The sequence below is a fragment of the Prionailurus viverrinus genome, chromosome A3 (genome assembly GCF_022837055.1).
Source record: "Prionailurus viverrinus isolate Anna chromosome A3, UM_Priviv_1.0, whole genome shotgun sequence".
Lineage (NCBI taxonomy): Eukaryota > Metazoa > Chordata > Mammalia > Carnivora > Felidae > Prionailurus > Prionailurus viverrinus.
The window spans coordinates 61,760,446-61,787,207 of NC_062563.1; the positions used below are offsets into that span (position 1 = coordinate 61,760,446).

The 26,762-nt window shown below is 46.4% G+C and overlaps 1 protein-coding gene and 1 non-coding gene across 10 annotated transcripts in view; one reads left to right on the top strand and one right to left on the bottom strand.

Annotated features, from left to right (window-relative positions):
* INPP4A (inositol polyphosphate-4-phosphatase type I A) overlaps positions 1–26,762 on the bottom strand; it is a 137,085-nt gene that overhangs the window by 79,094 nt on the left and 31,229 nt on the right. The gene's annotated exons all lie outside the window — the stretch shown is intronic.
* On the top strand, positions 3,061–3,164 carry LOC125163106 (U6 spliceosomal RNA). The gene has a single exon (XR_007151276.1). It is a non-coding gene; the product is annotated as a U6 spliceosomal RNA (small nuclear RNA).

A 26,762-nucleotide genomic window follows, 5' to 3' on the forward strand; every position in this document is an offset into this window, starting at 1 on the left:
CATCACAACAATTAAACCTAAAGCCAGGACACACTCAGTAGCTCGAAGGAAGCACTATTCAGTTCTGAAAATAAAATAAAACCCAACAACATCAACAACCACAAAAGGAGCTAACACCACTTGATAACTGAAGAGGCCAAGCAATTCAGGTCTGTAAGCAAACACCTGACACCAGGGCCATGTTTCTCGCCTTTCAGCGGGCTGCCCCAGAAGACCTCACTCTAAGCTCTGTAGTCGAGAGACTGCTCAACAATGTTGCCAGCAACATCTTCCCTTCTTCTGTGGCCTTGTTCCAGAAAGATTTCTAAGTTGGTTGCGCTTCTGTTTAGAAAGAGAATGCTAACCAGTTGGGCACCTATGTAATAATAAGGAAAACGTCATATGGTACTTTTGCCATTATTTTTCTCCAAAATTTGCAGCTAAGTTCTGAAATGTAGAGAACACACTGAGAACAAAGGCCCCCATAAGATATCTCCCTGTCATATATCACATGTAAAATTACCATCACCAAGAGCAGTGACAATGAAAACTAATTAAAATCTCTACTTGTGCTTTCACATTTTTTTTAAAACATTCTTGGCAGTTAAGTAATAGATCAGGAAAAATTTGCCTTCAAACTTTACTTCTAGAACTGCTCGTATCTCCCGCTAGAAGAAATCTGTAGAAAAACTATAAACTGGAAGCTAGCATGTAGCAGATACATCTTCCAAGCCACTTCAAACCCCCTTGCCAGGCGGCTTCAGGCCCTGTCTCCTTCACTGGAGGCCAGAGTGCTGACAAGACAGCCAGGGTGGGAGGCCTCCACCAGATGGAATCTTCTCATCTGGAGAATTAAGCCAGCCCCAGAGAGGTACCACCTAACACTTCCAGGACTATTATCCAGCCCCATCACTAGGGTTCAGTGAGGACTAGGCTCTTAAAGGGGCCAGATGCAGGTGTGAACATATCTCTTTTTTTTTTTTTTCTTTTTTTTTTTTTTTTTTTTCAGAATACTGTGCAGGAAGGAAGCAGGCACTGATATATGAAGACAACTAACGTCTTGGGTCAGTTCAGAGACACCCTGCACTGGGCCAGAGCTCTCCCAGCACTGCTCAGCTAACAGTGTCAGATGCATCAGTATACTTATTGGCTACAAATAAGGGACAGAGAAATGTCACTGAAACACAACTGATGAAGACTCAGAGCCCTTTGGCGCCTGGGTGGCCCATGACTTCGGCTCAGGGCATGATCTTATGGTTCGTGGGTTCAAGCCCCACGTCGGGCTCTGTGCTGACAGCTCAGAACCTGGAGCCTGTTTCAGATTCTGTGTCTCCCTCTCTCTCTGCTCCTCCTCCATTCACAATCTTTCTCTCTCTCTCTCAAAAATAAATAAACATTAAAAAATTAAAAAAAAAAAAGAATCAGAGCCTTTGGGCTCTTGGTCTGTTTTGGGTTTTAATTCAGCTATCAGGTCTTAGGATCACAGACTCTGGCACCCCACAGCTGGATATGGCCTTTCCTCCCCATCCCTTACCCCCAGTCTACTATCCTACAGTGATAGAGTGTTCAAAATGGTCTGAATTGTGTTTATTCTGCTCTGTCATTTGCTCCTCCCAACAAAGCCTGCCTCAGCCACAGGGAGTCATTATTCCCCATCTCTGTGGACAAACAGCAAGGCTGGGGCAGACAACAGGACTCTGCTTTCCACTCTGGTCATCTCGCAAAGTTAGCACAGATATTGCAGTACTTCCCAAATGGCAGGCACACTGAGGTCATGACTTCTATTGTGACCTTGTACTGGTGTCCAAAGATTTTTCCTTAAGTAAACTGTTTAACTTAATTTCCTGCATGTAATATTTGAACTAAATATTTAAGTGTGTGTGTGTGTATGTATATATGTACACACACACACACGCACACACACACACCAAATTTATTCAGATATAAAGCTTGCATCCATCCCTCCAGGGGCAGACATGGCCCCTTCAGGCCACTGGGCCTCAAGCAGAGTGAATGAATGGAACACAGCATCCCATCTCCAACACTACCACCAACCAGCTTTTTCACTGTGGGAAGGCTGGACTCTAAGCCCATGTCCTCTGTCATTAAGTGGGGAGACAGTCCCACCTTAGAGATTTGTTGCAAATCTTGATTAAGAAAGTGTGTGTGTGAAGGCTTTGTAGACCACAAGGTACTAAGTAAAATTTAAGTGACACAAAGACTGGCTAAGGGTCAAATGAGACACAAAGGCAAAAATGCTTTGAAGAGGCAGCAGTCAGGGGGCACCTGGGTGGCTCAGTTGGTTAAGTGTCCGACTTCAGCTCAGGTCATGATTTCATGGTTCGTAAGTTCAAGCCCCACGTTGGGCTCTGTGCTGACAGCTCAGAGCCTGGATCCCACTTCGGATTCTGTATCTTCCTCTCTCTCTCTCTGTTCCTCCCCTACTCTCACTCTGTCTCGCTCTTTCAAAAATAACTCAAGAATTAAAAAAATAAATTAAAAAATTTTTAAAAGAAAGAAAAAAAAAGGCAGCAGTCAGGATTTTAATCTTTAAATGACACATTCCATCTGGAGAATGATACAGCCTGAGGTGGTGAGCAGTAGTGAGGCATCCCCTAAGGAACTAGATCTGGGCCTGCCAAAGGCATCTCTTGTGACACACCACTGGGCCCACTGTAGACACAGTGATGTTCTGCTAGGTGCCAGACCCAAGCTACATTCAAGCCAAAGACTGAGGCGGGCAGGCTGTCACCCTCACCCTCCACCTGATCCCTGAAACTCGTCAACCTGGCCGAGAAACTTCCTGCTTCTCTAGGATGGAGAATCTTCCCCTACTGTCCTTGGAAGATCACAAGGGCACAATTAAAAGACTGTGTGGAGACAGGGGGGTATATGAGAATTGTCTCTACTTTCTGTTCTACTTTGCTATGAATCTAAAACTGCTCTAAAAAACAAAGCCTATTATAAAAAAAAAAAAAAAAAAAGACTTCCTGACACTAATTTGGACAGGGTTAGCTGCCCTGTCCTAGATGGTCTAGGAAAAACAGGGAAAAATAAGTCATAAGAATGCCTACCAACAGTGCTCTCTTTGGCACTGCATGTACTAAAATTGGAACAACACAAGAAGATTAGCACGGCCCCTGTACAAGGATGCCACGCAACGTCATGAAGCGTTTGATATTTTTTAAAAAAGAATGCTTACAAACATACCAGTAGTTAAGCCTTTTAAGGCATAAGTTCTAGAGTTCTGTAGGCATCAGACTTCTTGGAGCAACATTCTGAAAAGCCTGGAAATTTCAAGTAAAGTCAAATAAATATAGCACTCTGTAGATCTTAAACAAGGCTGGATGAGAGGATTAAACCATGTACCCGGGAAAGGTTTGCACAGAGAAACTGCAAAGCAGTTCTAAAAATACCAACATGATTATCCACCATCACTGTTTTAGGGGGAAAAACAGGGAAGGGATCACAATCCAATCTAAACCTGGCATTTCTGGGAGAACAGCAGTATCACTGCACACACAACCAGACCCTCAGTCCCCTTCTGGCAGGGTGATAACCACCACTCAAATGGCTTTTGTCACCCAGCTGTCATTAAATAGATCCGAAAGAAGACAAAGAGAAAACAATCTCCAAAACTGCCTTCTTGTTTGTAGTGATCTTGCATGCCTACACATTTGTAATTTTGAGTGGGACTGCTTTCCCGGCTCCTCAGTGGGGCAGAACGCGGCAGTCATGCCGGTGGGTATCAAGAAAGAACAATTAAATAGGTTTATTAGTATGATCCAGCTGCCGTAACAAAACACCACAGCCTGGGTGACTTAAACAACAGACATCTGTCTTCTCACAGTTCTGGAGACCAGAAGTCCAAAATTACGGGGCTAGCAGGTAGGTTCCTCCTGAGGCCTCTCTCCACGGTATGCAGATGGCCACCCTCTTGCCGTGTCCCCACATGGCCTTTAATCCGTATGCCCCTCCCTGGTGCCTCTTCCTTGTCTAAGGACACCAGGTGCATTGGATTAGGGCCCTGCCCTTATGACCTCATTTAACCTTAATTGCCCCTTTAGAGAGACTCTGTCCAAATACAGTCACATTGGGGGGTCAGGACTTCAACATGAATGCAGGGAGGAACAGTTTAGTCCGTAACAACACGCCTTACAGATTGTACCTGTCGTCCTCTAATCTACTGCAACCAGCATGTGGGGTGGTGGATGCCGCCAGTAAGAGGTCAAGGATGAGAGGTGGCAAAGCAACTTTCTGCTTGCACAGGTGCACTGCTCTCACACTGAGGCAGAGAACCCAAATCCCCTCTCTCCCCTCCCCGCATCTGACCCGCTGCGATGGGGCTGGGGGTGCCTGTGGTCAAGCACACACCAGTCACTACCTCACCGAGTGCTCTGGGTGACCTTTTAACATTTGAGATCCAGTGTCAGAGACGGAAAAGTGACCAGTTCAAGGCTACAACTCACACAGTACCAGAGCCAGGACATACCAATCCTGACTAAACTCTAGGCCCCAAGCTTCTCCCTCACTCCATCTTTACAACCTCCAGGTCAGGACTAGACATGTTCTGAATGCAACATTTAAAGTCCACCTTTGACAAAAAGACCCAGAATAAACCAGAGCCAGATGTGGGCTCTATCCAGAGAAGGCCGACAACATTTCTCTTCACGCAGAATTAAAGAAAGCCAAACTCGAATGTTTAGTTTATGCCTGGATAACAAAAACCATCTGAAGGTGGTAAGAACATAGATGTCTGTCTTTTTTGTTGTTTCCTCATTCACTTCTCTCCTTTGCATTAAGCGATAATATTTTCTAGTGTAACCTTTAATTACTTTATCCACACTATTCCAGTGAGACACAGAAACATTCCTCCTATATAGCTCTATTCTCTTTGTTCAATTATTTCTACACGTATCATATCTATATATGCTAGAAATCCAAAAATATAGTGTTACTATTTCTTTACATAGCTTCGTGTTTTTAAAGAAGCTGAGAGAAGGAAAGCAAGTATACGTTTACAGAGTCTGTTCTATTAACCTTATTATTTCTGGTTCTCTTCATTCTGTCCTATGGATTCAAGTTACCTAATGCAGTATAACTTCCCTCCTCCAATAAGGCTTTGCTTCCATTACCTCCTTTATGCTGTTACTGCCAAATACATTACTTTTCTAAATGTTACGGGCCCAAGAACATAAATGTATGCATATCATTTAATAAAATTGCTTTTTAAATCAGTTCAAAGAAGAAAGGGGGAGAAATACACATTCACCCTGCCTTTTAAATTTTTTTTAATGTTTATTTTTATTTTTTGAGAGAGAGAGAGTCAGAGAAAGAGGGGGACACAGAACCCAAAGCAGGCTCCAGGCTCTGAGCTGTCAGCACAGAGCCCAACATGGGGCTCGAACCCACGAACCATGAGATCATGACCCAAGCTGAAGTCGGACACTTAACCGACTGAGCCACCCAGGTGCCCCTACACTGCCTTTTATAATCGTATGATAACCTACGCTGTTGGCGCTCTTGGTTTCCTCATATGGATTTGAATAATCGTCTGTGATCATTTGCTTTCAGCAACAACTTTCTTTAAACATCCTATAAGGCAGGTCTGCTGACGATAAATTGTTTTTGTTTTAATTTTAGAATCTCTTTCTTTCACTTTTATTACTGAGAGAGAGTTTTGCTGGATATAAGATCCTTGGTTAGTGGATTTTTTTCTTTTCAGGACTTTGAGCCATCCCACTGCCTTCTCCATCCCACATCCACTGTTTCTATGAGAGGTCAGCAGCTAATATTACTGGGATTCGTTGGTACAATTTGAGTCATTTTTCTCTTGCTGCTTTCAAGACTTTCTCTTTCAAGGTTCTTTACTATGATGTGCATAGATGTGGACTTCTTTGTATTTATATTATTGGAGTTTATTGTGTTTCTTAAATGTGTAGATTATCTTTCAACAAATTTGGGAAGTTTTCAGCCATTCTTTCCTTTTTTTTTTTTTTTTTTTTTTTTTTTTGTTCCTTTCTCCTCACCTTCTGGTACTTGTAGTAGATGGATGTTGGTGTGTTTAATGATATCCTAAATTTCTCTGAGGCTCTGTTTGTTTTCTTCATTTTTTTCTGTCATTTGAAATCCATAACCTCTATCACTCTATCTTTAAGCTTATTAATTCTATCTTCTGCTAGTTAACATCCAGTGCTGTGGCCTTCTAGTGAATTCTTCACACCAGCTATTACTGTTCAACTCCAGAATTTCCATTTAGTTTGGGTTTTTTTGGTGGTGGTGGTGGTGCTGTTTTAGGTAGGCTCCACACCCAACATGGGGCTTGAATTCATGACCCTGAGATCAAGAGTAGGATGTTCTACTGATTGAGCCAGCCAGGCACCCTAACCATTTGGTTCACTTTTATACTTTCTATCTCTTTATTGATTTATTCCCTAATTGGTCAGACGTTGTCATCATATCAGGTCTTTACCCGTTAAGCATGTTCCTCTAGTTCTCTGAATACTTTTATCATGGCTGCTTTGAAGTCTTGGTCTGTTAAACCCAGTATCTCAGCCCTCTCCCACACAGTTTCGGTCACTTTTTAAAAATCCCATCTCAAATTTGTTTCTTTGCATGTCTTACCTTTTTTTTCTTGAAAGCTGGACCTTTTAAATATATTGTAGCAGTTCCGAATGGTGATCCTCTCCTCCCTGGGGGCTTGTTTTTGTTTATTCTTTCAGTGAGTTGGCTGGACTAATTTAGTGAAGTCCATCCCTGCCCCCCCTCTCCCCCACAGGGCTCAACTTCCAATGGTATTCCCCAGGGGGCCCAGTCTCCCTGGGATGACATGGTTTTTTCAGGACTCTCCTCTTCCCTGGCCTCTTTTAGGCTGCCTGCCTACCTCTGATGTTATCATATCCAGCTGTTTTTGACAACGATCTGGGGCATCAATTGTTACACAGCCTGATCCAATTAAATGAAGCCTTTGTGAAGGGGTAATTTTTTATGTCTGGGTATGAGGTCTGTTCTGACCCCAGGAGGGTTCTTCTTAGTTGTCTCTTTCCCTGGTTGTCTCTAGCCTAAAGTTTCAACTCTTGCTCTCAGGGAGCTACCAGCCTCCTTAGTTACTTACCACCAAAATCTCTGTTTTTTAGAGTATCATTAGGTCTGAACTTCCCCATGCTCTGGCATAAATAAATTCAGCACCTTTGGGGAGAGCCCCAGAGCTTTCTCTTCTTATGGACTACCTCGTCCCCTCCTTGGCAAAATTTCTGAGCCACTGCCCTATAGCTGGGGTCAAGGATAGTGGCCCACTTCTTTCAGCGTGGCACCCTCATTGTATGAACAGAGTGCTGGGTGAGGGCAGTAGCTCTTGATCTTCTAGGCTTGACTCTTCTGGAATTGAGCCTCTGCCCTACAAGTAAACCGGTGTGACAGAGGGCAATTAGGGCCTAAGGATTCTCAGTTTGGTGAAGAGCCTCCACCCTACAAGCAGAGGCTGGCTATATTTGCCTGGAATTTAGCCTCTGCAACATGTAGCTAGAGGGGAATGAGAAATGCTGGCAGCTGCCCCTCTCAGGGAGATGCTGAAGCCCTTGATGGAAACCCAAAGGAGAGGGAGCCACACCTTCTTGGCCACATCCAGCCAAAGGTATGGCTTCTGTCATGCTGACCTGGGCAGGAAAAAGTAGGCCACAGCTCAAGTGCCACAAACTTTTGCTGTTATTACTGTGATTTAGATTTTCCTGAATAAATGTTTCTTCATTTGCTGTATGCCTTTACGGCAACTTCCAGATATTTTAATTGATTTCCTAAAAACAATTTTCATCAATGATTGTTGTTTTGCTGAGGAGCAGGTCTGCAGAACCCCTAATACTATATCATTCTAGAAGTGAATCCTGATAGAATGTATACTTAATTTCTAACAAAGAACAAAACACTACGTGCAAGTTCCTTTTAGTCTAATATTCCATGTCAGGGAAGCTGGCATCAACCAGCAGAACAGGAATTCTACACACTAAGAGGAAACTTCCCTCAGGAGGAACTAGGCCATACCTTTAAAAATACATTATTTTTTTTTAGGGGCGCCTGGGTGGCTCAGTCGGTTCAGCGTCCGACTTCAGCTCAGGTCATGATCTCGCGGTCCATGGGTTCAAGCCCCGTGTTGGGCTCTGTGCTGACAGCTCAGAGCCTGGAGCCTATTTCAGATTCTGTGTCTCCCTCTTTCTCTGACCCTCCCCTGTTCATGCTCTCTCTCTGTCTCAAAAATAAATAAATGTTAAAAAAAATTTTTTTTAAATAAAAATAAAAATACATTATTTTTGAAGGAGCACCTGGGTAGCTCAGTCAGTTAAGCATCCGACTCTTGATTTTGGTTCAGGTCATGATCTCACAGGTTTGTGAGATCAAGCCCCACATGGGGCTCTGAGCTGACAGAGCAGAGACTGCTTCGGATTCTCTCTCTCACTCTCCCTCTCTGCCCCTCCCTAACTTGTGCATGTGCATGCTCTCTCTCTCTCTTTCTCTCAAAATAAATAAACATTTAAAAAAATAATAACAAAATAAAAATACACTATTTTTGTTAATAACAATAGTCACTTATATGACTTGCTGACTAGCAAGTCATTTATAAAATGTGAGGAAACACTACCATGCATGGTTGGTGTGTGATCACAAATCAGATCATCAGGAAGCAGATGAACCACATATATCCCTCACAATAAATACCCCTCAAGTAAACCTCCTCTACACATATGAGGCTCATTTCATTCTGGGCAACTCAGCTGAGAAGGCCAAAAGGGTTCCAATCAACATCTGAAAGAAATGTGGTACTCTTCCCTCCCAAAAAACAACTGGTTTGGGATAACCAGGCAGGGGAGAAAGGAAAGTTGCTAGCACATTCTTGGAAATCACCAACTGTTGTCCATTCCCCAAGAGCAGCAGATGGCATTCCGAAAATGAAATTGAGGAGAGGGCTGGGAATGTGACAACACCAGACAACTATCTCCACCTGATGGGCAGGGGGTGGGAGGCAGGATGGCTCCAGTGCTGGCTCTGCCATGCAGGAGCTGAGAACTGGACTGCACCCTGGAACCCTTCCAGCCTCAGATTCCTCATCTATAAAATGGAGCTCCTCAATCACCCACAAAGCCCAAAGGCAGTACTTAGCAAACTGCCATTACTCTGGACAGAGTTCCTCAATAGGCTCTTTTCCCCCTACAGGTCCCTCCAGACAGCAAACTGATGCCAGAAGGTTGTGCTTCCTATACAGTCCGGATGGGCACCCTTTCCAGAGTCAGCCAGTGCCTGGACCTCCCCCAGGACCTGATTGTGCTCACCTTCATGAAGGTATCAACGGAGTCATCCCTAAAGGGCCCCCTGATATCACAGGAATCCAGATACCTGCCCTCACACCCTTCTGAGATTTCCTCCCGGCCAGCTGAGGCAGGAAAGATTCTAGGTGTGAGACGGGAATCAGTGATAAAGGACATAATGTACTGGCTCCCAGAGACAGCATATCAGCAGGGTCTACCCCTTCAGACAATAAGAGAGATGTTGGAAATCTCTAGCAGCTGCTTCTGGCCAGTGAGATTATCAGCTGGGTGGCAACTTCAAAAAAGCAAACCACACTAGAAAAAAATGTTATACAATATACTGTACTCTTCCCACAACACAGATCCAGTCCTGTCCCCTACCTGCATGCCCTGACAGTCCCCTCTGTGGGGCCTCCTTTCCCATCTGCAGTATGGGGATGAAGAGAAACACAACTCAAGTGTGTGACTGTATACAAAGGTGCAGGCTTATCTCTGTATTAAATGCACTAGGCTTGCTGCTCTTTTTCTGTTGTTCCATCTACCCATTAGGATGGCTTCCCTCTCCTCACCCTCCCTGTCCTTTTAATGTTCTTGTCAACTGAAGTATACTGCTTTTCCCTGGTCCCCCTCCTGAGGGCTTGGAAACCAAACCATCCAGATGACAGCATGTGTGAATGCTTTAAAGAGACTACCCACCACATGAGGGCCATAGAGGCTCACGGGCACTTGGTTTACCTTCTGCTCCCCAGCCCCCACCCTGCACTGGCTCCATGGTATCTGCTCATGAAACAATCTTGCCTTACATGTTACTGGGCTACTGGGTCAGGGAGCAGCACGCTATCAGGAAGGCAGTTGCTGAAAACAAAGACTTTAATCCAAACTTTAAAAAAAAAAAAAATCCACCATCTGACTATGTGACTACTCATACTGTGAAAATCTTCTAGAAATGCACAAAGCTCACCTCCCACTCCTTTTTGGAAATACAATTTGTTTTTGATTAACTGGGTCCCAACTGAAATTAGATACAGATGGAACTTAGTGTTCCTACTATTGTCTGTCTGACACAGTTTGGGTTTTGATTTTTTTTTCTCCACCACCATAAAGAAATGAAGCTTCATTTTATTCCCCGCCCCCACTATAATTTTCTTTCATTATGAAGTTAGCGTTTAAATGCTTCTTTGGAAAGTGTTTTATTTTGTTCTAAGCAGAAAGAGTCCACATATTGTAAAATAATAATTTTAGAAAACAAACAAACCCTTCAAGATCTATTGTGAAACCCAAAGGAGCGAATATTTCACCTCAAAGTGTTATCTGGCCAGATTTGTGGCAGGTATCCACCCTTCACCTAGCTGTCACCACTGACAGGGCCTCTAGATTCCCACCTCATTGACTGGGAGGCTAGTATAGCCTGTGTGTCACAGGCTAGTATAGTCCTAGTTCCAAACAGAATGCGAGGAAGGAAAGGCTCCCCACAAGGACAATAAAGGCTCAGGACCAAACCAAACCACAAATACCTCTGGAAGTACCTCATATCTAACCAATGAGAATCAAACTCCCTTCCCGAAGCCCCAAGCTCTTCCTCCATGTTTACCATAATACCACAGGTGTGGGGACTTGGGGTACCTCTGTGAGGCCCAACTGAGAAGACCATCATAGGATGGACACAGTCCCTCCCATACAGTGTCTTCATCTTCACATGGGGATCCATACTCCAGAGCCAGGTACTGTCTCTTTTTAGAGATTCCCGTGTGACGAGCAATATGGTCAGGAAAAGGAAACCAGCAGAAAACCTCAGCCCTCAAGAGGACACTCTTGACTTTTTGGGGGTGGCAGCGCTGTTCCTTTTCCCTCCTGCTCCAGTCTAGTCTCCTCCTCCTCCAAAACATGGAGTCTTCCTTCCTTCCTCCCCAAGCCCTTCCCTCCCCCACATCCAACACACCACCAAGTCCTTGTGACACACCCAGAACCGGAGCCCTGCTCACTATCCCCATAGCTCCCACCTCACTTCCAGCCACCACACCTCAGGAGGTCACAAGGAGTTCTGGATGAACTCCATCGTCCTGGGCCTTTCTAGACTGTGCACATCACTCTACAGGAACATGGGTCCTACAAAGATGTTAATTCCAAACAGAGGGAGTGGAAAAGGCAGACGGGAATTTGGCAGCTGCATAGGGCGAGGGTGTAAAACCCTACACAAAATTCCATGTCAGCCAAGGGCAAAAATTCAAACCAAACAGTTAAAGATGTCCCTACCATCTCCCTCTGGAAACAAGTTACATGCCCACAGTTATGGCAGGGAGGTGCGTTCCTGTGCATCCTCTCAGCTTCAGGGAGGGGAGCCCCTTCCCCTTTCTTTCTCTGCCAAGAAGAAAAGTTTAGAGCCAAATTTCCCTCAGAGCGAGACTGTCAAAGGAGTCAGGCACCTCGGGGTTGCAGCACAGTGTTCCAAAATCTCCAAGATAAAAGATGCTGAACCACTTGGTACGGATGGTGCCAACAGATGGAGTGTAAATGACAGCTCTCATTTGGTGCTTCAGTGAACCAGTGCCCATCAGAGTCATTCAGCATGATAGGGCCCTTTGCCAGCACCGAGGACAACCACAAAGACAGGGAAAGGTTGCAGGCCCGGCCTAGTCCTCAGTGTGTGCCTCCATTCTCCTACACCATACCAATTTTATCCACTAAGCCATCCAAAAGATGATGCCTACATCCCTCTCCCTTGAGGCCCAATATAGCATTTCCAAGTCAACTAGCCACCAGCTGTGGACTCACAACACCCACTGAAGTGTGAGGCCACATTCTCTTCAGAATTGGCTTCTCCTGGATTCTTTCCCTTTGGGGCCCCACCATACTCAGGAGCTCAGACAGATCTGACACAGCTTTCCAATCATCAACCGAACTGGTCACTCAGTTCTGCCCCCTCTTCCTTTGAGGTTTATCTGCTCTCATCACCCTCTTCTCTAATACCACTGGCATCCCACACAGGACTGAGGCAATAGGCCCAGAACTGGCTTCCCAGTGAGGCTGAGAACCAAAACTACATCATGTACACACTCATGCACATGCATATGCATGCACTCACTTAAAGGCAAGGGCCTGGAGTCTTTAGGTCAAGATGTGAGGCTTCTATCTTATAGCTTTCACATCAAGATCCCACAGCACTCCTCACCACACCCAGAGGCAGGAGCTGGCTCCAAGCCCAGCCCCTAGATCTCTTCCTGAACCCCAGCCTCAAGTAGCCCTCCCTTTAAGGAGTTCTGGCTCTACTTCCTGTTTACCCAGCTCATTGTGTTGGAACTTCTTTTCCATTGGGTTCTTTTCTTAGGTTAGACTTTATTGCTTTTGACCAAGAGTCACTATAAGACTCAGGGAGCAGGAATCATTCATTCAGGACATAGCATCTCCACCATGAACTGGCAAGAAAGTATGTGACTTCAGAGTGAGAGCCTATGAATCATGATAGCACCACTAAAGTGACAATTTCAAAAACAGAACTCAGAATGAGGGGCACATCAATTTATAACTTTAAGATGGTACATATAGAGCCCAAGGAGGCAGAGCTGGTCAATGGAGAAGATTTTCAGTTATCCCTTACTAGTATTGCTACTTACGTGTTTTGCTTTGGTCATTGTCATTCAGTTGAGTACACAGGAACTGAAATTGTAACACTTTTAGACACTCAGTGCCCATATCCTAGTTTCTAATACCATTCTCCAATAAAAGGGATGAGGGTTCTTTGTAGAAATGGCTGATTCTAGGGCTCGGGCAGGAAAGTAACAAGATGAGCGTGGAATATCGTGTCGAAAAGACGTGTTAAAACAACAACAAAAAACAAAAACCCAGTAAAAAGCCCCATAATAATGGAGTATGTCAAAGGGTCCCGGGAGCCAACTGAAAGAGCTTCCAGTGGCCAAAGCTGGAACAATGTGAGCAATGAAATAATTAAGCTAATACTGACTTATAACCCAAAGTCTAAAATAAATATCCATGAATCCATACTAATATAAATGAATGAGTGAATAAATAAAATTCTTCCCATACTGAAGAATTCCAAATAACTTATGTCCTAACCCTTCAAAGAGGTAAAGCCACTCACCCCTTACCTGTGGGCTGCACATGGCAACTATCTTCCAGAAAGAATGTTACACAAGAGGTGGGGAGTATACCTTTACAAGGGAGAAACCTGATAAACCTTACCTGAGCCCGGTGCTCAAGGTCAGTGTCCACAGTGATAAGTCATGTTGACAAGTGTGTGCCCTGCTGTGATGTAACCAGAAGGGTACATCATCCTTGTGGCCTTCCTCTCCAAATCCCACATCCCCAATATTACATGAGGAAAACATCAGACAAACCCATGACAAGGGTGGGTTATAAATATCTGGACAGTACTCCTCAAAACTGTCAAGGTCATCATAAGGGAAGTCAAAACTTCTCACAACCAAGAGGAGTCTGAGGAATTAAGATGAGTAAGTGTAATGTGGTGTCTTGGATAAGGATCTGGGGACAGGAAAAGGACATTAGGTAAAACTAAGGAAATCTAAATAAAGTATGGAGTTTAGTTAATAATAATGTATCAATATCAGTTCATTAGTTGTGACTAATGTACCACGATAATGTAAGATGTTAACAATATGGGAAATGGGTGGGGGCAGGAGATATAGAGGAACTCTGTACTATCTTCCCAACTTTTCTATAAACCTAAGACTATTCTAAAATTTAGAAGTTTATTTAAGAAAATAATCTTAGCTCTGAATCAACTAGCCTTCCCTCCACCCCCACCTTTTCTTAAAGCAGGAATGGTAACCTATACTTATCTCCCCACAGCACTTAACTACCTCTGGCCTCCTTAGGAGCCAATCACGGCACATTTGTGGGCTTGCTGAGTGTTCACTTCCAGTCTCGCCCATGCCTACTTCCTGCTGTTGGCTGAGGTCACTAATACAATGGCTCCAGGTCAAGGCGGGCAGACTCCTCACATGACAGTTCCCACCGGCTAAGGCCCTCAGAAGTAGAGCAATCAGACATTTGAGAAGCAGCTGCCTTCCCCTTCATGCAACCCAGCCTTCTAAGAATTGGCTTCTATTCCTAGACTCCTCTGATGTAACTCATCTGCAGGAATCCAGCACATGATCTAAAAGCTCTGTGGTCTGGGCCTAATTCACCCACCCCAAGCTGTAGGGCCTCTGGGCAACTCTGGGGAGCCCCTTCCTGGCCTGAGCCAGGTCTCCCTTCTTCTGGCTCCCCTGCAAATCCACCAGTTTCCACCTTTTTAGGCCACTGAGATGCATCACTGCTTGGGTACATAGGCTGATGAGAAATGGAAGGGGTTCCTCTTCCTCGAGGAACTAAGAGCAAGGAAAGGAGCAGGACAGGAAAAAAGCAAGAGAAAGAGAGAAGATGAGAGAACAAGGCAGTGCTGTGCTGGATTAGGAGCAAGATTTTTCAAACTGCCCAGACTTGCAGCACCCCAGGAGAGTTCAAAGCACCTCTGCTGTTTCACAAAGCGTCACTGTTATCACTGCCACCAGGATACGTCGGATTCTTGGACCATCTTGTAAGAGCGCCCACAACGTATGTGCATTTCCATAAAACTTGGCCTAATTCATTACTGAGACTTCGGGAAACAAAATAAAATCAGTCAATGTCATTACGGTTCCCCAGGAAGATACCCGGAAACGGACCAAAAAAGCTAGAAATTGAGCCTTCTGTTATAGGGAGGAATCAGGAAACACAAACCCGCTGCCAGGGACCCTGGAAAACCACAGTCCACTCCATGGGGCTGTGGCAAATTTCCCATTGAAGGTGGTGATTCAAAACTTCTACAAAGTCCTGTTTCTAATTTAACTTTCTCATCAGGAGGCACCCCCCCCTTCATTTTAGTGAAACTTAAATAATTTTTAAGAAGAAGAGATCATTTAATTTGGGTGGGTTAGCAAATGGCACATTTTTGTACTTTAGACAAGGTGTTTCCAACAGATTACTATATTCTCAGTTACAGACTTACCTCAAGATAAGAATATTCTACAATGACAACAGAACTCTGGGTTAACCCATTCAAAGTATGATGAATGAAGAAAGCTCTCAAAAGTCTCACTTAAAAATCAAAATACTCTCAAATTAATAAGATGCTTAAACTCTGAAACCAACAAAATAAAGGAACCCACAGCTGAACTGCCATCACTAGAAGAATGGCAGCAGTGGTCCCTAAGTGACAGCTGGCCCTACAGGTGGGGACAACCAGACAGACGCCAGCTGCCCAGTACCCACGTCATGCCGGGACCCACCCTGGGGGTTTTCGAGGAATCCGACCCTGTAGTCAGCCAAGGAAAGCAAGCACAGGAACGCTAAAAGGAAAAACCACCACAGTTCTCTTACTGCAAGTTTGGAAAGTAAAGGAGGAAATCTCCACTCATAACCACACCTTCACTGCAGTTAGCTCTCCAGTTTTACAGATAAGACCAGTGTGTACAAAAGGTAGAGTAGCCTGCTTTTTCATTTGCGTGTTAGATTGTAAACATATCTCATGCTTGGCCAGGCTGCATGCGGATCATATATTAAAGACCACATCAACATCTTCATGCACATTCAGTTTTTAACTTAATCTAAAATTATGTCTAGGGCTCCTGGGTGGCTCTGTCAGTTAAGCGTCTGACTCTTGATTTTGGCTCAGGTCAGGATCTCACAGTTTGAGATCAAGCCCCATGTCAGGCTGCACTGACAGAGAGGAGCCTGCTTGAGATATTCTCTCTCTCTCTCTCTCTCTCTCTCTCTCTCTCTCCCTGCCCCTTCCCTGCTCACATTCAGGCACTCTCGTTCTCGCTCTCTCTCTCTCTCTCTCAAAATAAACATTAAAAAATAGTAATAAAATAAAATATGTCTTACAAAGAAGATATCGTGTGGCTATTTCTTCAGCTCTAAGGCAGCCACCAGCCGGGCAGCAAGGCTATAAAGACCCTGCATGGTGGTGGTGGTGGAGGTAGGGATAGTCTTTGCTGGTGCGAAGGCCAGACCTCTTGGTGGAATGCAGTTACATCCCTTCGGGTCGGCCTGTGCACAAAGCATCCATGCAAAGCAGACTCATAGCAGAACTGGAGTGTGCTCCGCCACCATGTGTATGTGTTGGAGGGGTGGGGGTAGATTTGCTGCAAGAGTGAGCATGAGAAGACTGGAGCCCCTGCTCTCTGGCAGGATCTCAGGCAAAGCCATTCACTACAGCACTGCCAGTAACGTATTTTATACCATAAATCACAAGATTTAATAGCAGCCTAAATGCCTGTTAGGGACACAGTAAATTATGGTTCAGTCATATGGTAAAATATGGTGAAAAACCGTGTAGAATTTGAAATGGAAATCACTGAGTTTATAACAACTGACAGGTGAAAAAGTAAAACTCTAAGATCTACCAGAATAAATGCACAGAAGTACACATACACACACACACACACACACACACACACACACACAAAGTGGAAGATGTAAGAAGAAAATATATTAAAATGTTAACACTGGTAATGGTTGTGCCATGATTTTATTGTCTATCTACTGGACCATGTTTTTCTAAACCCTTTACAATAAGCATGCAAAATTTTATTAACTGTACCCACATTAGGTGGTTTAGTATCTCCACACTATTTTGAGCCTTCTTGTAGTACCCTATCCTTCCCACGCTGCTCCTGGGGATAATTCTTCCTCCTGCCTCCCAGACTCTGCTGGAAGAGCTCTGCTGAAAGAGGGGACCTCAAATGCCTAACCCCTCCCCCAATCTTACACAGTGCTTGGCACACATCCCCTCCATCACCCTAGTCACATGGGAAGTTCACACCTCAGACTCTCAGCTCTCAGGGCAGTGATTGGGGCTTGGCCATGCCTGTACTGCAGGGCCAATGGACATAAAGCTCCAGTGAGCCTGGCAGACAAGGAGTAAGGGGGAGCCAAGAGCAGGCTACACAGCAGAAGGGGAGGCGGGGATTCAGAGGGCTGGGATCCAGGGATGGGCACCCTGGGGGCAGTTTTAGGAATAACCACAGAGAGGGAAGCAGAAGTTCAGAAGTCTAGCTTGGTGATGCTAGACATCCCTGCAGACATAAGAAAAGTAAGGAGGTAACAGAACTTCAGAGGCAGGTGCTGAGTCCTTTCTGGAACCCAGGGTAACCTGAAGTGACAGAGGGCAGGGACTGGAGGTGGAGAGTATGGCACAGCCATGGGTCAAGGAGGAAGGGACTCCCAAGCCCACTTCTGGAAGGAGATGTAGGATGAGCAGAGAAAGAGCCCCAACTTCATTTTGAGGCCTCTGGCTCTCTAGAGAGAATCATGCATATTTCAGTTTATGTGAGGAGGCAAAGGGGGGGAGTGAGGTGGGGAGCAAGAGCTTCTTAACGCAAAAGGAAAGGCTCCCAGCAGATAGTGGGAAGGAAGACTTCACTGAATAAAAACACAGGCCATCTGTCAGACACAGACCATTTGTTCACCCAACCCTGGATGGCCGCACAGCAGAGTGTGTCCCTGTCCCACCGTGAATGGGGACAGAGCAGCTGACAGGAAGGTGGGACAGGCCTGGGAAGAGAGGGGAACAGAGAGCCTGTCTGAGATGCTATCTTTAGGGCAGGGCTCATGAGCCATGTGAGTGACAGGTGTTTAAAGCAGAGACCAAGGGGATGCTCAGTGGCAGACAGAACCTGCCCGAATGAAGCCAACTCTGCAGCAAAGGTGGACCCAAGACCAGCCTGTGCTTTGCCATGGGAATCAGGGCAGGCCCATACCTGCCCCAGCATGCTCCCAGTACAGCAGGGCAGGTAGGATGAGAAAGAGGAGGGAGCAAAGTCCATTGGGACTTGGTCCCACCCTGAACTTGACTATTCCCTTACCACTTGGGGGGCCAGGCAGCCAGAAGCTCAAATACAAGCTATTTCTGACCATAGGCATCTCAAGACTGAAACTGAGAATTAATAAGCAGTGCTTGCTTTCCATCCCCCAGGAACCAAAATCTGTGAACACTGAGTCACAAAATACAAAGGTTTAAGTGGGTAAAAACAATAAAATGTGAATCGAGGACAGTGGTAACCTCAGGGAGAGAGTCGGGGCCCATGTAGTTTCTGTTGTATCAGGAATTAAATTGTCAAGCTGAAGACATTTCCATGTATTATTTTTCCTGTAGGTTTTCATATAAAGTATCACCTAAAAATTTTGTTATTAAAATAAGGTAGATCCCAAATCCCTATCTGTATTATATTTTCACCAATTCTTTTACTTTTCTTTCAAAAAAGTAACATAGGTGTAATAAAATTCTAAAGCCATGCATTTCTGTTAAATGAGAGGATATGCACCCATCATTTTAGATCACATCCCTGGATGTCAACCACACTTGCCCAATGTCAGTACTGACTTGCTGCGTTGCTGGCATCCATCCCCCACGACAGGCCCACTTGGGAGACAACTCCATTCAGGCAGCAGTGACAAGTGGAGGGGCCACCGCACAGCTGCACCCAGCCTGCCCCTTTCTACCTTCCAGGAGAGCCAGTTACACCTGTCTAGAAGTGCCCACCTTTCATTTTCAACCCGCACCAGCCTGCCCTCCTCGTGGGGCCCTCACACCCTAGACCAGGCTTGACTCATCCTTGACCTCCACAAGGCCCACCTAGACTTGCACCAGTAAGTTAAAGTATTCCTGGCCAAGAGGTTCCTAAGTGGCGATCTAACCTGCCATCCCTGGGGCGGAGGAGTGGGTTTACCCAGACCTCCAAGGTCTTCACCCCCAAAATGTGATAATGTAGGAGGTACAGGCACAAAGCAGGGGAAAAAGGGATCAGAAATCAGGGTCCCTCACATCACCTGCTGTGCCACTTTCTTTACCACTGCTTCTGTTTATCGAAACTTTTCCAGTTTTTAAAGTACAGTGTTGAGCTAATAGGCCAGGAAAAGATATCACACAACCCAAATCCAATGTGGTAGACCCGAAATAAAGGGGAGAAGAGAAGCAAAAAGTGCTGTTGCTGCAGCCTTCACTAAAGAACAGAAAGCCTGGTGCGGAGGCAGGGGTGGGTGCACCCTGAAGACCAGCTGCCAGACGCTCACATCCAGCAAGCATCCCACTGCAGACTGCAGCTACCTTCCTCCCCTTCCTGGGGTTCTGCAAGGCACCATTTTAGCAGGAAGGACAGCCAAATGCCTAGAAAACCTCTCCAAGGTAACCCTGCTTGCTTACACTGGGTCACTTGGAGATATAATAAGATGTCCTCATAAATCTGCTATCGAGGCTCAATGTAGTAAGATCATCTCATATGGAGAACTGTGGCGCTAAATCACATGAGGGATGGTGTCAATGAATCTTTATACTACTTCAGACAGGTAAAACACATGCCAACCTTAAGCCAAATGCAGCTCCACAAAGAAGCCAGCACCCTCGCCAGGCCACGAGATTACCCAGGGGCCGATGGCAACCAGAACCAGTGACTGCAAATGAATAAGGGTTCTGGTGGCCAAGAGTGGTATGTTTGAAACATGCCAAGTGACCGAGCTGGCTCTGCTACATAAAATGCTTCGAGGCTTTTAGGAAAGACATGCAGTTTCTTTCCTTCTGGAGCATTTTCAGAGGAAGATATCTTGACCCCACTCAGAGGCTCACACCATGTCCACAGATGCTCCTCCAACCCCTCCTATTCACAATCCCCTGGCCTCTCTGTGGGGCGAGAACTTACACTGAGTGACACTCAGTGACACCCATGACCTCACGATAGAAGCACCAGATGCAGGAAAATTTTACAGGTGCTCTAGTTAAATTCTGTTTTGTCAGGATCCCCACCTCCAAAGAGTTTGGAGTTGAAAGCTAAGCAGCAAGTGAACTGGCAGCATGCCTGGTGCCTGGCATGTGAGCATGGGAACAGGTCACACAACTCCTCATTCTGATGGCTGGAAGGTCAAAGGCATGTGGCGGCCCTGCCTGCCTGCTATCCCTCCAAAGGGGAGTGTGACTGGAAAGACAGACACACGGGCACCAGGGCCACAGCTAGCAACAAGGCAGGCTGGTTGAAGATTCAGTGCCCTGGAGGGGCTGAGGCTGCAGCTGGCTACTCAGAGGGCTGGAGATGGGGCCCATTCTGCCTGACAAGGCTGCCGGCCAGGCGCAAGGGACCAAGTGTGCAAATGCACAGTGGTTGGCTGGCCACCTTGGTCATTTAGTCTCCAACACTAAGGGAGCCTACCAAGACCTGAGACCGCATAAGAGGGAGCCCAGACGGAGGCCCGGCTCTCCAGAACTGACAGTGCAAGGGAGCAGTCAGCAATGATGTCCCTAACAGGTAAAGTTACAATAGGAGTCCTTTCTGCAGCAAAAACTATACTGAGCCAAGAGAAACCATGACAGGACACTGGATAAAATCTAGGCTAGTCACCTGAGCCTCCTGTCTCTGAGCCTCCCTTCCTTCCTCTGCATTTGGAAATAAATAATAACTACTTCATCAGGTGGCAGGGGATTCATGAACAAAGCACACCTGACATGATGCCTGGCATGTGAGCCAACCTCTCCGGACAGGGGAGTCCTCCACCTGTCCAAGGCAGTGAGGGCACAGGATCCTCCAGGGGCTCTTCCACGTATCCTTGCAAATCAGGAAGAAAGGCTTTCTGCTTCCCTGAGGCTGAGAGGAGCAAGCCCAGAGGGAAGGGTGCTGACACTGCTAGCTGAGGAAGCCCCGCAGCTCCCACTGGGAGAGACTGACCTCAGGCAAGACAGACCCCCAAAGACAGACCCCCCCCCCCCCGCAACTGGACTACGTGGAGGCAATTTCTAAGGCCATAATAAGATAAAAGTATGTCTAGGGAAGGCCTTCTAGAAAGTCACATACAATAGGCCTGAGGGAGAGGGGCGGTTTTAAAACCTGGTATGGCCCAATGAAGACCCTGAGGAAGGAGTCCAGCTTAGGGCCAGGCACAATAGGGCTCTAAAGATCATCACATGGTAACAGCTCAACCCAAGTGGCCACTCAGGAACCAAGGAGATTGGGCAGGGCTCAGTATTTTTTTTAAATGACTATCCCTTGGGGAAGAGGAGAGGGAAACAAGTTTGTTGGTATCCTCTGTACCCCAAATTCCATTTGTGACTGTTATTTGTTTCAGAGAAGCTGGCACATGACAGATGTTTTATGTATCAAAGTAAACCAAATGGGACCTCATCCTTACACTCTGTCCGCGTGGTTTTTGCCAATCGACCACCTGCTTGTGTCACAGACAATATGGATTCCAGGGCACAAGTGGGTTCTGTGCCTCTTGACACACTTGAGAAGAACCTAACGCAGCACACCTTGTCAATTTATAAACAGCGGGGTCACAATTCTGGTCCCCATGGCTGGGACAAGCTGGCTCAGACCAATTATTCCCATGAAAAGATGCCAACAACCCAACTATCCATTCATGTCTCAGGCCTCTGTGAACTAGAATTGGCATGTGATTATTACAGTGAAATAAGTGGGCTCCTAGCTTTTAAGCCACCTTGTTACCACTCATGGTGGTGGGGTAGCCGTTGGGACATCTCATGAGGCACAGGCAGGAGGAGCTCCTGCCAGAGTACAGCAGATTCTGTCTCCCCCATCAGAATGGCTGCCCACTAGAGGGGGCCCAGGAGCCCCTCCAAACACTCCTAGAATTAGAAGTGTGAGCAACTGGCACTGAAAGAAGTAGCCCAATTTGGGGAAGGTAATACAAATAAGGTAATATCTCTAGTTGGGGGATGGAAGAGGGACAAGTGTCCAGGACAACTTGAAGTGCAGTCCACAGACCAGCAGCATCAGGGTCATGCAGGAGCTTGTAGGAAGTGCCTGACCTATTAGAGCCAACTCCCTGAGGGTGGAGCCCAGGAATATGCCTGCAACAAGGCCTCCAGATGATTATATGGCACTGAAGCTGGGGCACAGATGTCTGGTTTCCTGTCTTAGAAAGAGGCTTGAAGCTTGAAACAACTGTTTCAATTAAGTCCTCATGCTCTATGAAAAATCAGACTTCCCTCTTTTCAACAAACTGAAAAAGCACAAGACAAAGACAAGAGTGTGGGTTATATCCATGTGCAGTGATAAAAGAATGGAATGCAGAGGCAGGACAGAATGGGACTGGTAGCTGCACCCTCCTCAGCCGTCCCACCCCAGCTTCCCACCGTCCCCCTACTGGGGCACCCTCTCCACAGCCACAAAGTTGGCCAAGAAAAAGATCAAAAGAGAGATCACCGCTGTTTGGTGCAAGGTGTGTGTGTGTGTGTGTGTGTGTGTGTGTGTGTGTGTGTGAGAGAGAGAGAGAGAGAGAGAGAGAGAGAGAGAGAGAGAGAGAGAGAGACTCAACACCTCCCCACAGTTAACTCAGAATCTGGGCTAAGCGCTGCCCTGTCCCCACTCTGACTGGAACTTCAGCATGGCTGGGTGGAAAGCCACTCAGCAACTAGGCTATAAGGAAGGCTCTTTGCTGCCTATGCTCTGGAATCCCTCAGGTCTTGGGCAAATGACCTGGTCCTCAGATCAACAGATAAGAAACAGAATGTTGCAAAAGCTCCCCCCAGACACAGAGGCATCCTGGCTCCAGACAGAGCAGGAGGCCTCCCCTCACACCTTGAAGAGAGAGGCCTTCACCAAGCCCAGTCTGTCTGTTTGGCTGGCCCGAGGCTATCCTCTTGGGTGGGAGGGAGGATACTATGACTTAAACACAGTGTGCTTCAGACAGGAAAAGGAAATACCCACAAATTAAAAAGTACACCCTATTTTAGCTCTAAACACACATCCCTCTCACAGAAAGCAATGTCCAAAATAGCACATCCTATTTTAGGGAGATCAAAGGCAGCTCCTAAATGGGCCACAAAACAGACCCAGAGTTTGGAAAGTCAGGGCTATGTAATAACACAAGGTTAGAGGCTGTAGATGGTGTTTAACCACCTCCCACTCCAGCCCACTTAAGGCCCAGGAGACTGAGACACTAAGTCCTCCTGACTCAGATTCTATCCTCCACGGCTCTCCTCCCATGTGGGGGCTCAGGCAGTGGCAGTCAGAGAAGCCCCCAGCCTGTCCTCCCTCACCCACCATAGTGTCTGGGGCAGGAGCAGCACACCCTGATAAATGGACACAGGCCGGAAGAGGTGGGAGCAGGGTGTGGCAGAGGGAGAAAGACCCCACTCATCAGCCAAACTTTTGGCCAAAGAGGGTGAGTCACTCATGGAGGGACTGTGACTAGCATGATCTTATTCTCTCACAAAGGGAAGGAAGTTCCCATAACACCAACATTGTGTCCTGGGGACAAGGGGCAGGGAAAGGTGACAACCAGCCAAAATGGCTCAAGATCTGCTGGAATCAAGGCTCTGGTTAATCCTTTCTTGTTAGGCTGTGGTCTGCGAACAGGGTATTGTACCTCATACAGAGAGAAGCTGCAAAGCAAAGATGCCCCTAGAACTGGGGAACAGAGCCTGGAGCAGTCACTTGCTGGGGAAACCTGGAGAGACCATGGTTTCCCCAATTCAGGTAGGGTGACCAGAATGTGCCACCACACCTGCTCAGTACCACTCAAGGCCACAAGTGTGCTGCTGCGGGTACCTTAGGGAGTCAGGACGGCAGGTGGACTGACGCAGCATGCCTCCTGTTCCTGGAAGGGGGCCTACCCCACAGTCAGGAGCATAGCCCAGAACCAGACCATCTGTGTTCATTTCCCAGCCCTGCCACCTCCCAGGCCACACATAATCAGGGCTGAATAGCTCAACCTCCTGCTCCTCAGTTTCCCCCTCTGAAACTGTCCTACGAAGCAGCTACCTCATCGGCTGTTGCATAGACGAGATGATTTCATCCCCGTAAACTGTACGTGGCACACACACAAGCGTTTGCTGCTATTCTATCACTACTACCAAGGCTATGCGACACTCCCAAGCCCCCGGGACTCTTCCATCCATTCAGAAACAAGGGTTCTGGAAGCACTCGTGCCAAGCCACTGGATCAAGGACAGCAGAGAAAGGACTGTAAGCACCCGGAGAACACAGAATACTTACAACAGGAAATAAGGCCTTGATGAAAGTCGATAAATCTATTAAAAGCACCCATTAAAAACCTGGCTAGAAAAGAACAGGCCAGAGGGCCCCCTGAGAATTTCTACTCTGGCAACCAGGAACTGAGAGGCAGGCCCCACTCCCTTCTGGAGCTGGACAGGTCTCCTGGAACCCCACTCCCAACCACAGCCTCAGCAGAGTTAGGCCTCCAGCCCTTTCCTCCCTGCACACACCCAGGGCTGGGCCACAGCACTGTGATTAGTACCTCCTGAACTCCAGGACTGGGGACTGGAAACCTGATGGGGCATGGGGGGAGGCTGCTGCTCACCCCCAAAATAAAGGGTACAACCCGGCTAGAGACAGTCTCTGCTCTGAGGAACTCCTGGGCTTGAAACCTCCTGAGGGCAGACCAACAGGGCAACCTCCACTCAATGTGGAGCCGTGTTGAGACTTGACCAAGAATCCAGTCAGGGGTGAGTATATGCAGACCCCTAGAGCCCAGTGCAGTTAGCACAGCACTGTGTGTGTCCTAGCAATGCCTGACCAGAAACCTGGGGTTACCTAGCACTGAATAAGCAAAACTCAAATTCTAGGAAGTATCAAGACTCAAATTTTTAAAAGGTTTCCGCAATCTTGATTTAAAAAAACAAATCAAGCTAATATGAGTCAATATGGGGGCGCCTGGGTGGCTCAGTCGGTTAAACATCCAACTTCAGCTCAGGTCATGATCTCACGGTTTGTGAGTTGAGCCCTGCATCAGGCTCTGTGCTGACAGCTCAGAGCCTAGAGCCTGCTTCAGATTCTGTGTCTCCCTCTGTCTCTCTTCCACTCCCCCACTTGCACTCGGTCTCTCTCTCTCTCTCTCTCTCTCTCAAAAATAAATAAACATTAAAAAAGATTTATAATATGAATCAATATGAACCCTCATTATCCTATGTGCCCATTCTAATTAAATTCTTTTAAAAGTTTTGAGATTTAAAAAAAAAATTCAGGTGGCAAGTATGACTCGTTTTATTATGGAGAAAAACGTGGGCAAAATCTCATTGCTAAGGAGGCTTGTTACCACCAAGCTATTTGGAGTTGATTTAGTAAGATTCTACCATCAGATCTTGACTACCTGTGGGTGGATTAAACATTTGTGGATTTAGCCTTGGTAAAATGAGAAAGTAGTGTATCTGTGGGAAAAAATTAAAACCATTACAACTGCACTCTACAGTTATTTGGAACTACTGACAACAAAGGGGGACACACAGGGCCCCCACAGAAACAGGTCCTTCCCCATCATGGAGAGTGCTGCCCCCCTCCTCCCAGAATCCCCACCCCAGTAAGGAAAACGGGATGAGGAGTGGGCTGCCCTATTTGCCACAGCCATAACCATTTTTGGTCATGCAGTGAAATACTGATGTTTTAAAGTATAAAAACAATGTATCTGTGAAGTTCAACGTGCTTCTCAATTTTACATGTAACTTTTACCAAATTAAACTCATCTTGAACTACATTTTGACTCCTTTTATATTACCTGTGATTTTGCTTTATCCAAGGTCTGCCCCTTCCCTCTCCGACCTCATCTGTCTTCCTGGTTGATCAAGAGTTGAGTTTCAACAGCTGGGGGGCAGAGATGATTTCGGTACTTGAACCACAGCCCACGGATGGGGTTTTGGAAGGTTCTCTGTGACCTAGAAATCTGACAGGCTAACTCTATGACTCAAATGAAATCCATTCCACGGCTTTCTCAGCACGCACAGCATGCAATCCAAAGTCCTTCAGCAGCATGAACCTGCGGCCCAGCTACCTTTCCCAGGCTTACTAAACGCCACACCGCAGGTGGTTTCTCTCAGGCTTTCAAGTATGTATCTCCATGTCTTCTCTCAGGCTGTCCCTGTTCTTGTTCTTGTGGGCTTGGGCTTGACAATTCCTACTCATGCTTCATGACCATTTTAAATAGCAGTTCCTGGGGCGCCTGGGTGGCGCAGTCGGTTAAGCATCCGACTTCAGCCAGGTCACGATCTCGCGGTCCGTGAGTTCGAGCCCCGCGTCGGGCTCTGGGCTGATGGCTCGGAGCCTGGAGCCTGTTTCCAATTCTGTGTCTCCCTCTCTCTCTGCCCCTCCCCCGTTCATGCTCTGTCTCTCTCTGTCCCAAAAAAATAAATAAAAACGTTGAAAAAAAATTAAAAAAAAAAAATAGCAGTTCCTCTGTGAAGCTTCTCCCACATCCAGGCAGAAATAAATACCCTCTGCTCTTTATGACACAGCCTTCTCTATAGCCATAAAGGAAAAAACCTTTAATACCCTGTAAATCCCCATCTCCCCTGTACTCAAGGGAAGGGACTGAGTCATCTCCATCTTTAACCCTTCAGTGCTCAGCACAGAGCTGACCCACGAAAGCAGCACCAAACAAGATTTTATTAAATGACTGACTGACTGAAAAAAATAACTTTTGTATCTCCAGTGCCCCAGATGGGTTCAGTACATTAGAAAAATTATTTGGA